We start from the raw sequence: 12,805 nt of genomic DNA, 5'->3' as shown, positions 1-12,805 counted from the left end.
AACGTGTTTTAAAATGAGTTCTGCAAAGCGAAGGTGACGTCACCGAACTTAGTGTTAACAGAGACAGCGGGTTAATGTCGGTAAGTCACGGTCACTAAAGGATCACACATATGACAGTGAAATTCAGCTTTAACTTCATCCACAACTATTTTTTGATTTTAAATAGTTAGTTGATTGTAAATTGTACACTACAGTATTTAATTAATCCATTTATTATTCTTTTATATGTTTATAAAATCCATGTTTCCAGTGTTGTAAATTGTTTAAATGAATGTAGTTTATAATGTCCAATAAAGTTATTTATGAAGCTCTTGCTTTAACTTTGTTGATGGTTTTTATAGAACACATCTGGTATGAATTTTCACAACAGTAACACGTACAGCATTGTGTGACTATTTCTATGTTAGCTTTAATAAACAACATAAATACTAGAAATGTTTAAATGTTGTCTGACAACACTGACAATGAAGGATCAAAAAACATGCTGATGTTAACTGGTAAATACTTTCACCTGTGGAGGTGGTGACAGTGCCAGAGATGATCCAACACTTAATCACAGTTTAATATTTATAAATTCTGATCTTAAAAGTGTTGCTACCATCACCTGTCAACAACAGCAGAAGTGAAGCTGCAGGTAAGAAACTGAACCTGTGAATCCTGAAGACAGAATAATAAACTAACTCATCAGCAGTTGTTCTGTCATTTCATCAGAGGAAGATGAACTGGGAGGTTTTCTACCATCATCATCATCATCATCACCATCATCATCACAGCACATTAGAGAACTAAGGATGTCCATGCAGTCTCCCTTCAACCAGATGAATGGAAACTAATGGGCTGCTATGTACATGAGCTCCTCCTTCTGTTGGCACAGATCACTCAGTTTTCACAGTGAAACCTTTCAAATGACAATAAAACACAAACACTTGAGTTAAGATGCGGCTGATCACAGTTAATCACAAATATCGATCAGCTGTCAGGATAGGTGCATGAATGTCTGCTTCAGTTGAGGACTGGTTTGAGTATTAAATGAACAATCTTCTATATGACAAATATCTGTCTACACATTTTGTATATGTCACATTATCTTAACTTGAACTATCACGACGTCTTGATGGACAATGTATTAACTGACATTAACGCTGCGCATTACACTAACGCAGATCAATTAAACTGGGTCACGTGGAGAAACACAAACCAAACGTCGTTAGATTAACGTTGATTAAATTCACCTTTTTATTGGGCTTTGACTGAACACCTCCACGGGCTAACCCAGGTTAACCCAGGTTAACACAGGTTAACCCAGGTGGACACAGGTTATCAGCCCAGCGGGGCCAGGTACCGTTAGCATAGCAATCGCTTAGTTATCAGCTAACGCTAGCACTAGCTGGCTAGCTTGGTTAGCAAGGTGCATCTTCACCTGAACTGTGATATTAACAGGGATGCTAATCTTGGCTCGCAAAGAAACAGGCTTAAAACAAAATGTACTTACCGGAAATAATTGAACCGCCGACTCCTCTGAGTCTTTGAGAACAACTGAACGCAGAACAAGACATTTACCGGTAAACAACATGTTGGAGCTGATGAACTGAAAACACAATAAGTCAAATGTCTGACCAATCGCTCTGACGTCATATCCGGATCAACAGGCAGGTCCCCCTGTGTGTCAATGATGCGGTAGCCACGCCCTAAAGCCACTCTGCTTTAACGTCTATTTTCTTTTAAATAGGACCATAATTTAAAAAATGAATATTATGTTGTATTGGAGAAAAAACCTCAAACTAGCGACAAACAGACCATAAACACGAAAACGTTTATTGAGGTTATAAATCAAGTGACAAGTACGGTCATTTTCCCACAGACTTCATAACAATCGGACTTCTTTTTGCAACCGGTGGAGTCACCATGATGGTCATTCGATAGATGCAAGTTTAAGGCTTCATATTCCAGACCCGGAGTCGACGTCCATTTTTATATAATCTATGGTCTGTGTCTGTTTTTGTGTGTTTTTGTTGTCTGTTTCTATTAATACAAAGAACAGTAAGTCATAAAAAGTCATTGTACAGTAAGTCATAAAAAGTCATTGTACAATAAGGCATAAAAAGTTATTTAAAAAGTCATATTATATTAAGGCATAAAATTTTCCAAAACGTCATACTATAATATGGATAAAAACGTTATAGGGTAGCATGGCTTAAAATGTCAAAAAAGTCATTGTATACGAAGGCATAAAAACTTCATTGTATAGTAAGGCATCTTACACATTAAACTGAAAATATAAAAATTTATTTTCCGGAAAAAACTGGATATCAGGATCTTTCCAGTGTGATAGTACTGAAGAACGAGCCATAATTACGTTGGACCGAAAACCAATAAAAGTAATTAACTAACATCAAAACTGACGGTGGGAAACCTGCTTTTAGAATTTTGCAAAGAGTGGCTTAGATATAACAAATGGTCAGACGACTGTATTCATCCATTGCACAAAGCAGTTCAGACTTTGGTACAATGAATTCTGAGAAAATATATATTTTTTTTATTAAAAAAATGGCCGACTGAGGAACAGTGTCCAACCGCTTAGCTCCATTCACTCCAGCAGAAAATGTTTGAAGAATGTTATTTGGAAGAATTCCCCATTTACATAGGACGTTTCACTTGGAAAATGCATGAAAGACAAACCCCAAACCACATATATGAGCCATGTTTTCCTGTTGTGCTGGTCAGCGCAGGTATCATTGATTGTTACCATGGAAACATTGTTGTTAGGCCTGTTATAGCCTGGGGGTAAGGTGTCTAATTTTTTTGTCTTAAAATTAGGCAGTCATCTATGAGCTCAATTAAGACTGACCTCACACTAAACAATATCTGGAAGTCAAGCCAGCTTTCAGAGACAATAACCTGCTGCCGCCACAAGAGGGCAGTAAATTATATGATGAATGAACCAGGAGATATGGATCAAATGAGATCAGATGTAAGGAGATATATCACTTCCTCTCATGATGTAAAACTCATGTTGGCATTGGAGGAAAAGTCAGGGGATCCCCAAAATAAGAGCACACACACATCAGGTTTGTTTTTATGTATTTGTCTTTTATTTATTTTTCCTGATTGAAATGTATTGTAAGGTCATAATTTGTCATTCATCACATTACATGGCATGATGCACCAGGTCTACTACACCCATTTACAGGAGAAACACACGGAAACATACACAAGGTTTTACAATGGGGAAACAGGAAATTTAGCTCATTGCACTTACAACAGTGAATGGAACACTTTGTAGTCGTTTTTAGGCTCTCGACCTTTTTCTCTGTTTTATTTTCACCTTCTTTTCATCATACAGTTGGGTTATTTTATCTATTTATTTTTTTTATTTTTTTACACATCACTATTGCCCAATTTATTCTCTCCCCCCCTCTCTCTCTCTCTTCATCTCCCCGTAAAATGATCTGTCCACCCCAAAAATTACATGGAAGCCAGAATATTTTTCCCTTTTTTGTTTTTGATGTCATCTCATTTTACAAACACAACATGTATAGAAACTCTACACAGACCGATATGTTTTTGTTTTTTTTATTTTTTTTTTTTTATATCCGAATACCACTTTTTTTTTAATGAGTTTTAAACAGTCTGCACGAGCCAGCCACATACGTACACAATGCAATTTTTGTAATTTATTATTCAAATCAACAACTGCTTTTGTTTGTTATGTAGGTTTTTATTGTTTTTAATACACAAAGAGCACAGGTATGGGCAGGGAGGGTCAGGCTTGCATACGCTCCAGCTCGTGTCGGCGTGTAGTGTGCAAAGGCCTCTCTCATGCCCGTGTGCATGTGTGTGTGTTTGTCTGTGAGTGTTGGTTGTGGTATGTTAGCATGTTCGAGGTTCACATGTCGCACAGAACATGTGACCCTCATGGCATTTACATGTAGTTGTTGTTGTTGTTGTTTGTTTGTTTGTTCAAAGCAGCCTCTGGTCGGTTCTTGTCTGGTATTTACACTGGAAAAAAGATGGCAGCCTGTGAGGAGGGAGGTCGAAGAGGTTCAGACGGTTCAGGGATGGCTGGGGGGGAGGTGTCCAGGTCATGCACTTGTAATTCTACTTTTATGATTCATTACAGGCGTAAGATGAATAAACGCTCCCTGATGGTTTTACAGTGAAAGATGGCCTTGGTAGCTTTTCTCTCATGGTTTTAGTTTCTTGCTCTTTTTACAACCTCTCACCTATGAAACACTCACTTTTTATATATTTATATATGTATATCTGTATATATATCTTCTTCAGTTTGAAAATCTCTCTCCGGTCCTGCTACACGTCGACTGTCTGTACGACAGACAGCAAGAGCAGTGGTGACAGTTATTACACTATGTACTGTACAAGCACTGGATGCTATCTTTTGGTTGAGAACGAACGAACAAACACACACTCACACACACTCACACACACACTCACAGTCTGGGTTTCCCAAAAGCATTCTAAGCTGCGTTTAAATAAAGTCGACAAATTAGCGCCAAAAGAGTTTGTCAATTGTCCTTTTGATGGCTGAACAGTCAGACGAGAGTCCTCACAGCTGTGAGTCAAATACCTAATTCTGTTTCCAGATCAGAGCCACAAAGGGTCAAATAGCGGATTGTCTGACTGTGCATGAATGCATCCTTATTGCTGAGAGTCTTGATGTCAGATTCAAAGACAGCGATCTGGTGGAAGCTCGTCCGTCGGCTTCATGTCTGTAAATTTGACCCTTTGTGTTTTATTGCAAACTAATAAACAAAAGTCCTTTTAAAGAACGTGTGTGAATTTCAGGTCCTGATCTTTTTCACTCAGTTTTTTGTTGTGTGGGGGGTGGGGGCTTAAAGAAAACTTTTTGTTAATATCTTGATTTGGAAGTTTGATCTTTTATTCTCGTCCACATTGCGAACGTCAAACACCTCAGAGAATCCAGACTGCGGCTTGGTGATTGTGCCCACTGGTGATTGCTGTGGTCTGACCTGAAGTCCATTGCGTTCCTGGATATAGACAGACACCATGCAGAGTATAGACAGAGACCACAACTGGCTAGAGGGCAGTTAACAAGATGGCTTTCTTCAGTGACCAGTATTGTAGAATAAAAGCCCTTGCTGCTATGCATATTTAAGTCACCTTCGGCGGTTGGATTCACACTGGAGCGACAAATGTGACATTTTTAACACGTTGTGACACAGATCTTGTTATTTATGTTCCTGGCTGTGTCATTAACAGCAGCCATGGGAAGGTCTCACCTGTGATGGAAAGTGTTGAAAACCTGATTCATTGCGCCTGCGTGAATCCAGCCATTATTTTCTATTGTCTTTTGAACATCTCCGTTGGGATGCTGCAGTTAGTGTGTGCTTTCCTGAGGCAAAAGTGATTGAGGAACATTTTTTTTATTAAACATTATATTTGTTACAAACTCCCCGGAACATACGACTTACAGTAGAGGAAGTTGGTCTTTATTTGGGTAACTTTAAACTCTCTCATATCTTTTGTTCCACTTTGACGACGTCTTAATTTTGAAGTCGGTGATCTGGTGGCAGTGAACCTGGGAGGTGATGTTTGTTGACGTGCAGCTGAACAGACTGAAGAGGAACGACCAGATCCAAACAATCAGACTCTTACTCTAAATGAAAAGGTCAAACACTCTAATGACCTGAAGTCGTCTACATAAATAAGATTGCGGGAAAATGATGGAAGTAGATTTTTAAAAGTTTGGGGATTTTAGAAGCAACCAATCACTCGATAGTACATTAGCCTTTCCTCCGTCACACAGTTAGAACATCTGTCGATTTGAGTTTTTGAGCTAAAATAAACATGATGACATATTTCCTCTGACTTAAAAACATAACTTCAATGAAAAAAGTTTTTCAAATTCTGATTTTTAACAATCTGATAATTGGGGCTGTGAATAAACCCAGTAATAGATAACATCTGTATAAACATAATTTCTCACTTCATACTATAGATTTCAAACTTAAATCTTTCTTCTTAAAACCCAGCCATCTTTTTCTTATCCCCTCTCAGTATGATAAAAATAAATTCTTACATAGATAAAATCATCTGATACATGTTTCACAAAAAAATATATACGAACCTCTTACACATTTCCAGTGACATGATAGGCTGCGCTCTGATAAAGTGTAGGAGTTGTACAGGATTTTCCATTCTGCATAAACCACTTTTTAAATCTGAATTTCATAAATAGCTTCTTTATAATTCCTTTGTCGTAACGTGCTGCTGCTACCAAAGGCAAAAAGGACAGATGGTGAGTTTGAAGAAAAGTGTTTTTGTTTTTATGAGGTACAGAAATTTGACTTTCCACAGTGTAATTAGCTTATGAATCTCTTAATATCTGTTAGCGTGTCGTGGCAGTGCACCTTTAAACTCAAACTCACTCCAGTTAATTCACTTTAGGAATGCCTTGAATAGAGCTTCACTAGCAGCAGTATAATCTATAAGTTGTGTATTGTTTTATATATGTGTATGTGTATATTTGTATTCGCTTCTTTCTATGCAAAAAAACAACAAGTACACATTCATGGAGCTAATTAGCATCAGTTTTGAGCTGTGGTCATCAAAAACAAACAAAAACAACAAGAAAAAAGAAAAAAATGGGGAGCTTTCCTTCTTCACCCCTGAGCAGACACCAACCATGTTAGGGTTATATAATATATTAAAATGAGTTTTTAATATATATTCTATATTCATATATCTATATTTTTCTCTATATAATTCTTTGAACAACTTTTCCGTGAGTGCAGCTGAAGCAAACAAAACAAGATGGCTGACAGCTGTTTGGATGTGTTCATGACGACTGGGATCTTGTCGAGACCTCTCAAACACAGGTGTTAAGAACAGCAGACAGTGCTGTTGCACTTTGTGTCACATCTTTTGTGAAAGTTTCTATTCAAACGGATCATTTTCAAGGTGAGTGAAACTATTTTATCGTAATTTATAAATTTTTTTTCTAATGTTTGCATCGTGAAGAATTTCTGCTTCATTCCAGTTGAAAACAAAGTGACGCAGCATCGTCTCCTCATTCGTCAATTCAGCTCTGAGGCTCCAAAGCTCTGATTTCCCAGCTGTCATGAACACACCTCTAGTCAGAGATCATTTGGCTGCAGGCACACCCACTTTAAAAGGAGAGGGGACGCTGAACATGCCAAGTTAACCTCTCCTATTATTTCCTAACTTACAGGTGACCTATATTACACACAAACAAATTCACAGAATCTCCTTATGTTGATCTACGAGGAAACAAAACGAAGCACTCCCGACATCTGAGTAACTCAGCTGTGATAATAAACAGTGATTTGTGTGACTTTTTCCCTGTTTGTGTTTCACTTCCCTTTTTCCTCCTCGTGCTTCTGTTTTTCCAAATATGATTGATTGCATAGAACGACTGGAGATGAGAGGTCGCCTCTTCTGCCCACCATATTTGTTGTGTTCGAACTCGTGTTTTGTCTTTTTTTTCCTTTTTCTTTTTCCACATTGAATGATGGTCGTTAAATACACGCATACAGAACCCCCACACACATACATACAAACATTAGGAACTGAACAATATAGAGGTGACTTTGAGGTTTTCTGCGCCGGGCGGCATGCGAAGGTTCCCAGCGAGCGTTCACACAGACAATATACAGCAGAAGTTGGTTGGTTCGTTGGTTTTGCTTGAAGGCCTCGCAATGTTTGGCCCGACAGAGTACGTTTTGAGTACTGAACCGCAAATCCCACAATGCACTGCAGGAGCATCAGCAGGGAGAACACTGACCTGAGAAGTTTCCATGACAACTGACAGTCTGAGAGAGAGGTTTTCAGGGGTTGGGTTACAGGTCTGGACGCCACCACGATAGAAAATGAAAAGTTAAAAAAAGGCGAGTGACTTTGTGACACAACCAAGTGTGTTATTTTTGGTTCCTCAGTCACATGATCTGTTTGTTTTTTTGTTGTTGTTGTTTTTTTTTGACACCATTATCGAGTGTGCTTTCACGTGCGCTGTGCACATTTGACAGAGTGAACACACATGCTGATACACACTGATGTGTAAAGGAGCTGGCGGGGCTTTTTTTTGCAGGCTCCACATTAAATGTCCATCTTGGAGGGTCAGAAGAATCACATCGAAACCCAAACCCCCTTCAGGTGACGACGTCGAGTCCAGTTCTGCCGCGATGTGTGACTGGTCTGCTTTTCAGTGCCTCTCTGCTGCCCTGCAGTGCTTTCACATTAGGCTCCAGCTGACTGATAACAAGCGTCCGATCACTCTGGTCCACCCACCGGCTGATTGACGACACCAAAGTCTCACTGTTGGTTGGTGGAGAAGATCTGGGCGGTACCCAACTCGTGGTTTACAGGTGAGCTCCTGCTCTCTGATGTACTAGTACAGCAGTATTTTACGTTGTGTGGTATGTTGAAGTCAGACTTGAACGGTACATCAGTGGTAAGTTAGACAGACGGAGGCAACACGTTTCTATTCCACCAACTTTTAAAATGACACAAGATTGTGCTCTTTACTTTCTCACCTCTTACTCTATTGCTTTTATAATCATTGATAATAAATAAGAGTCAGAAAATCAACAGGGGGCTGGATGGAAGTAACTAAACTAAACCAAAGAGAAATAAATGAAAAATAATATCACAAACAATTATAAAAAAACAAATTTAAAAAATACAAATTAATCTCACTGTGGCCAGTGTTCCAGCCGATATCACTACATAAAAAAAGGGTGTGATGAAAATATGTGTGTACAGGATGTCATAAAAAATATGCCACTTTTACTTCAAAATAAAACATTTAAGAATGATTAAGGCGATATTGGCAACCCGCAACATAAACAACAGGCGAATAACAAAATTGAATTCAAAAGAATAAAGAGAAGACAACAAATGAAAATCACCTACAACATGAGAAATATCTGAGGGCCAAATGCAGTTGGGAGAAACCCCACCGCCACGAGCACTGCAGGTAAATGTTGTTTTAATGGCTTTGTAATGGCTGAAAAACAAGCCGACCACATACGGCTTCACTCCCAACACCAATCCGAAAAAACAACAAAAGAAAGCAAAAAACAAAAAAAACCCAAACAAAGAAAAACAAAAGGCTCCTCTTATTCCCATGGCCATATTCCTGTGTTGTTTCAGTAATCTCTCTCCTTTGTTATTATTCACGTCGTCTAGCTTAGATTTGTTTCCCAGTGTCTTTATGGCCTCTGTTAAGTAATGATGAACAGTGTAAGGTCTTGGATATAAAGTTCCATGCATTCCAAATTCCTACTTTTTTTTTTTTTTTTTTTTAAATCCACTATACACTTCTTTAAAGACATGGCAAGTTGAGGATTGTTGGGAGGAGGGGGGTTTAGAAAGAAAGAAGCATTCAAGAAACGCAGAGAGGTGAGGAAGTGGGGGAGCAAAAGGTTTTAACAGTTCCAATCTGGAATGTAGATAGAAACAGAGCAAACCGTGGAGAGAGAGACGGACGCCGACGCGCTCGTTCCCCGTGGCGGCTACATCGTTGTCGTGGTCCTATTCGTTCGTTGTGACATTTCCATTACTCGGTTTCCTTCTCGACAGGTGATGTAACAAGAGGTCTTTAGTACCAGAAAAACCTGCAGGACTTGAGCGAGTTTTATTCCATTTTCCCCACTCTTTTTATTTTTTTTAAATTTTATTTTATTTATTTCGAGAAGAGATAGAAAGGAGGAGAGAGGCTGGTTTGTTGCTGTTATTCCTAGTTTGAGCACAGGACTGTGAAACCAAGGATCCTAGCATGTCACCATGCCTGTGGTAAAGCTTCTTTTCTTTTTGCCTCTAGCGGGAAAAAGCAGCTCTCAAATAAACGGTGGAGGCGTCAGCGTATGGGCGTAGAATAGCATCACCCCTCTGCTTCCCGTCACTGAAGCTGCGGTGTGTAATCCACATGGAGATCTTAGTTGGTACATGGACTCCACTGGTTCTACTTGTCCTCAGCATCTGTGCAGGTCTCCGGTGACGTAGGTACAGATCCCTCTGCTTGCGTGGAGAAAGAGCAGCGGAAATAAAAACCAGCATCTGTGACTTCTGCAGCCAGTCTTTGGCCGCCGGTTGCTCTTTCATAACTAAGCGGCGGAGATGTGTCGAACTGCTACAGGCTGGTTCCAGAGGCTCCGCAGCAGTTCGGTTTGGAGTCTTTGGCTGCAGAAGATGGATGAGCAAGGATCGTCCTTCTGAAGACAGATGTTGGCTGCGAATGATCTGTGAAAAAAACAAAAACAAAAAAAGGTGATTTAGTAAAAAATATTGAACACAACACATTTAATATGAACGGAAGCAGAGAAAGGTCATAATCTCAAATATTTGTTTGTTGTTTTCTCATTATAATTATTTTGTTAATCAGAGATCAGATGTGCCAGTTTGCAGATGGCAACTGCAAAGTACAAAACACTTTAAAAATTAATTCGTTGGTTCCTCTTGGTCGTTCAAGATTAATCTCTGACCTTTTAACTTCTGTTTGTACCTGTTTTAATCGATTCTTGTCATTACATTATCAATTGTATATGTTTGTTTTAATTTGATGTCCTTTTTTAACTTGCATTTTTATCTATGAATAATATTTTCATCTATAATTGAGGGCTTTACCCTCAATGATCTTTGAGTTTAAATAAATAAATAAAGACAACTTCTAGTGCTGTAAATTGTTAATGTCGGGACGACGCATTGATCAAAGCATCAGAGAACATTTCAATCAATAATTAACTAATAGCTAACTAACACTGTGTCTTTTCATACAAGATCATTTTCAGATGAGTCCTCGTCAGCTAAGTAGTTACTAAGGTTGGTTGCTAGGGAGGAGTGTTACTGCGGCTGAGTGTATGAGGTTCAGACAAAATAGTTTTCTCCTGTTAATATCTTGTTCTCGGGACAATGAGCTTTGTTATCTTGAGATAACGGGATAAAAAAACATTTGCGAGTTTGTTTCTGTCGCTATGATCTCTGCATGAAAAGTTTATTCAGTTGTCATGTCACCAGATCTATTATTATCAGCTATACAACTGTTGTCCGCCTTGTTTGTAATATCTCGTCATAACACTTGAGAATTTCTCATATATCGACCCCACAGTGAACATTGTTTAGCACCAATGTTCACTGTGCGGTCGACATATGAGAAATTCAGTGAACATTGTTTAGCACACAGCGACCAACATGGAAGGACAACAATTTATAGAGTAGGACAGAAGATCTCTATTGTAACAAAGGAGCTCAACAGCTTGAACTTAACAGTTTGTGTGCACTAATCATTCACAGCTGATTATGCATTGTGTCTAAACCTATTTGATTAATAAACTACTGAAGACATCGTAGGTAGGGTAGATAAGAGGATAAAGTAGAATAGAGCTGCCTTGTGTTTTTAGAGCCTCTCTAACTCACATGAGTGGGCTTGCTATATAAATCTGGCCACTAGATGGAGTGTAAGCCTAAGAAATGCAAAGCTGCTATACAGTAAATATGAAGACTCTCAGTCCTCCAGCTCATAGATATTTTCCATTAGTAAGTCAAAGGCATTGGACTTCTGCTCCATGCAATAAAGGTGGAACACATTTAAATCAGGTACTGGCAAAAGAAAACAATGCTGTCCTTTAATATTCCCTGAGTTAGAAATGGGGATGACAACACCTTGTATCTGCACTGATCTGTTTTAATTAATTTAGTTTGTACCAGTATTTGTAACATTTGTTCTAAAATAATTACATAACTGAATTATATCCTGTATAAAAACCTTGTTAAATCTAAATGTTTTTTCTGTTTCTAAATAAAATCAGCGTCAGAGTCACTGGTTTGCGTCTGAACGCCCACAGCATGCTGGTATCTGTCTTCCATCAAGCATGTCTTTGTGAGTCAGCATCTGGTCAATGTATAAAATTCAATTAACAAAATGGATCCAAAAATAAACAGTGCTTCAGCAAATGTTTGTTTTCTTTCTTTTTTTCTTCAATTTTTTTATTTCCAGCATCAACCAGCTGGAACCAGACAGCAGGAGAACGAGACTCCAGATATTTCTAACATCGTCACCATGTCGCCATGTGCTGACGCAGCATCTTTCAACATAATGGGAAGGACGCATGTTAAATAATACTGGTGAAGTATAGTATGATGTTGCACTTTGAGAGGCCAACTAGTAGTGTTCACTCCTCTTTGCCTTAGTATTTGTTCAACAATGATTTAGTTGATGTCAGACAGAAATGGAAACATTTTTTACATACGAGTCAAGTCGATGTTTATTTGCATGACGCCAATTCACAACTTAAGTTATCTCAAGGCACTTTCCAAATAGAGCAAGTCTAGACCTTCTCTTTATAATATTATTTACAGAGACCCAACAATTGAGGAAATCTCCTGCTCGGCTGCTTCCTGTGTCGCAAAAACATTTCTGTGAGATCGATAAAAGCTCTCTGCTCTATATTTCCTGACTCTCCGTACTCTTTATTTTCGAAATCTCTGATTCTACTATTGATTGATTAATTGTCACTGTCTGCTAACTTCACTGGGAGTTAGATTCAGCTCACCTGGGATTTTAAACAGGATTTCAAAAAGCATTCTCTCTGTTTAGTTGGTTGCTTGTTTTTCTTACCTTAGCCTAGCTTAGCCTATCGCACTAGCCTTTCATCCCACACAGCTAACGCTACCTCGCTTGTTGTAACGATGGCTTGTGTTGACTGTTCCGCTTTCGAAGACAGGGTTTCTCTACTAGAGAGTAAACTGGAATAAAGTACTGGAATACATGGGGAAGTGGCTGGACTTGATACCTGTAAAAACTCTTGCT

General features: G+C 38.7%; 1 protein-coding gene across 1 annotated transcript in view; it reads right to left on the bottom strand.

Moving 5' to 3' along the window:
• Positions 1-3,069: 3,069 nt before the first annotated feature.
• The window catches only part of bsna (bassoon presynaptic cytomatrix protein a), a 47,802-nt gene continuing 38,066 nt past the window's right edge, over positions 3,070-12,805 (bottom strand). The window contains exon 14 of the mRNA XM_023421716.2: positions 3,070-10,239. The gene's annotated coding sequence lies outside the window, so the exon portion shown is untranslated. The remainder of the gene's footprint in view (positions 10,240-12,805) is intronic.

Source organism: Seriola lalandi, unplaced genomic scaffold, assembly GCF_002814215.2.
Source record: "Seriola lalandi dorsalis isolate HSWRI2012SDOR001 ecotype SW California unplaced genomic scaffold, Sedor1 jcf7180002054675, whole genome shotgun sequence".
Classification (NCBI taxonomy): Eukaryota; Metazoa; Chordata; class Actinopteri; order Carangiformes; family Carangidae; genus Seriola; species Seriola lalandi.
This window is presented reverse-complemented; position numbering and strand designations above follow the sequence as displayed.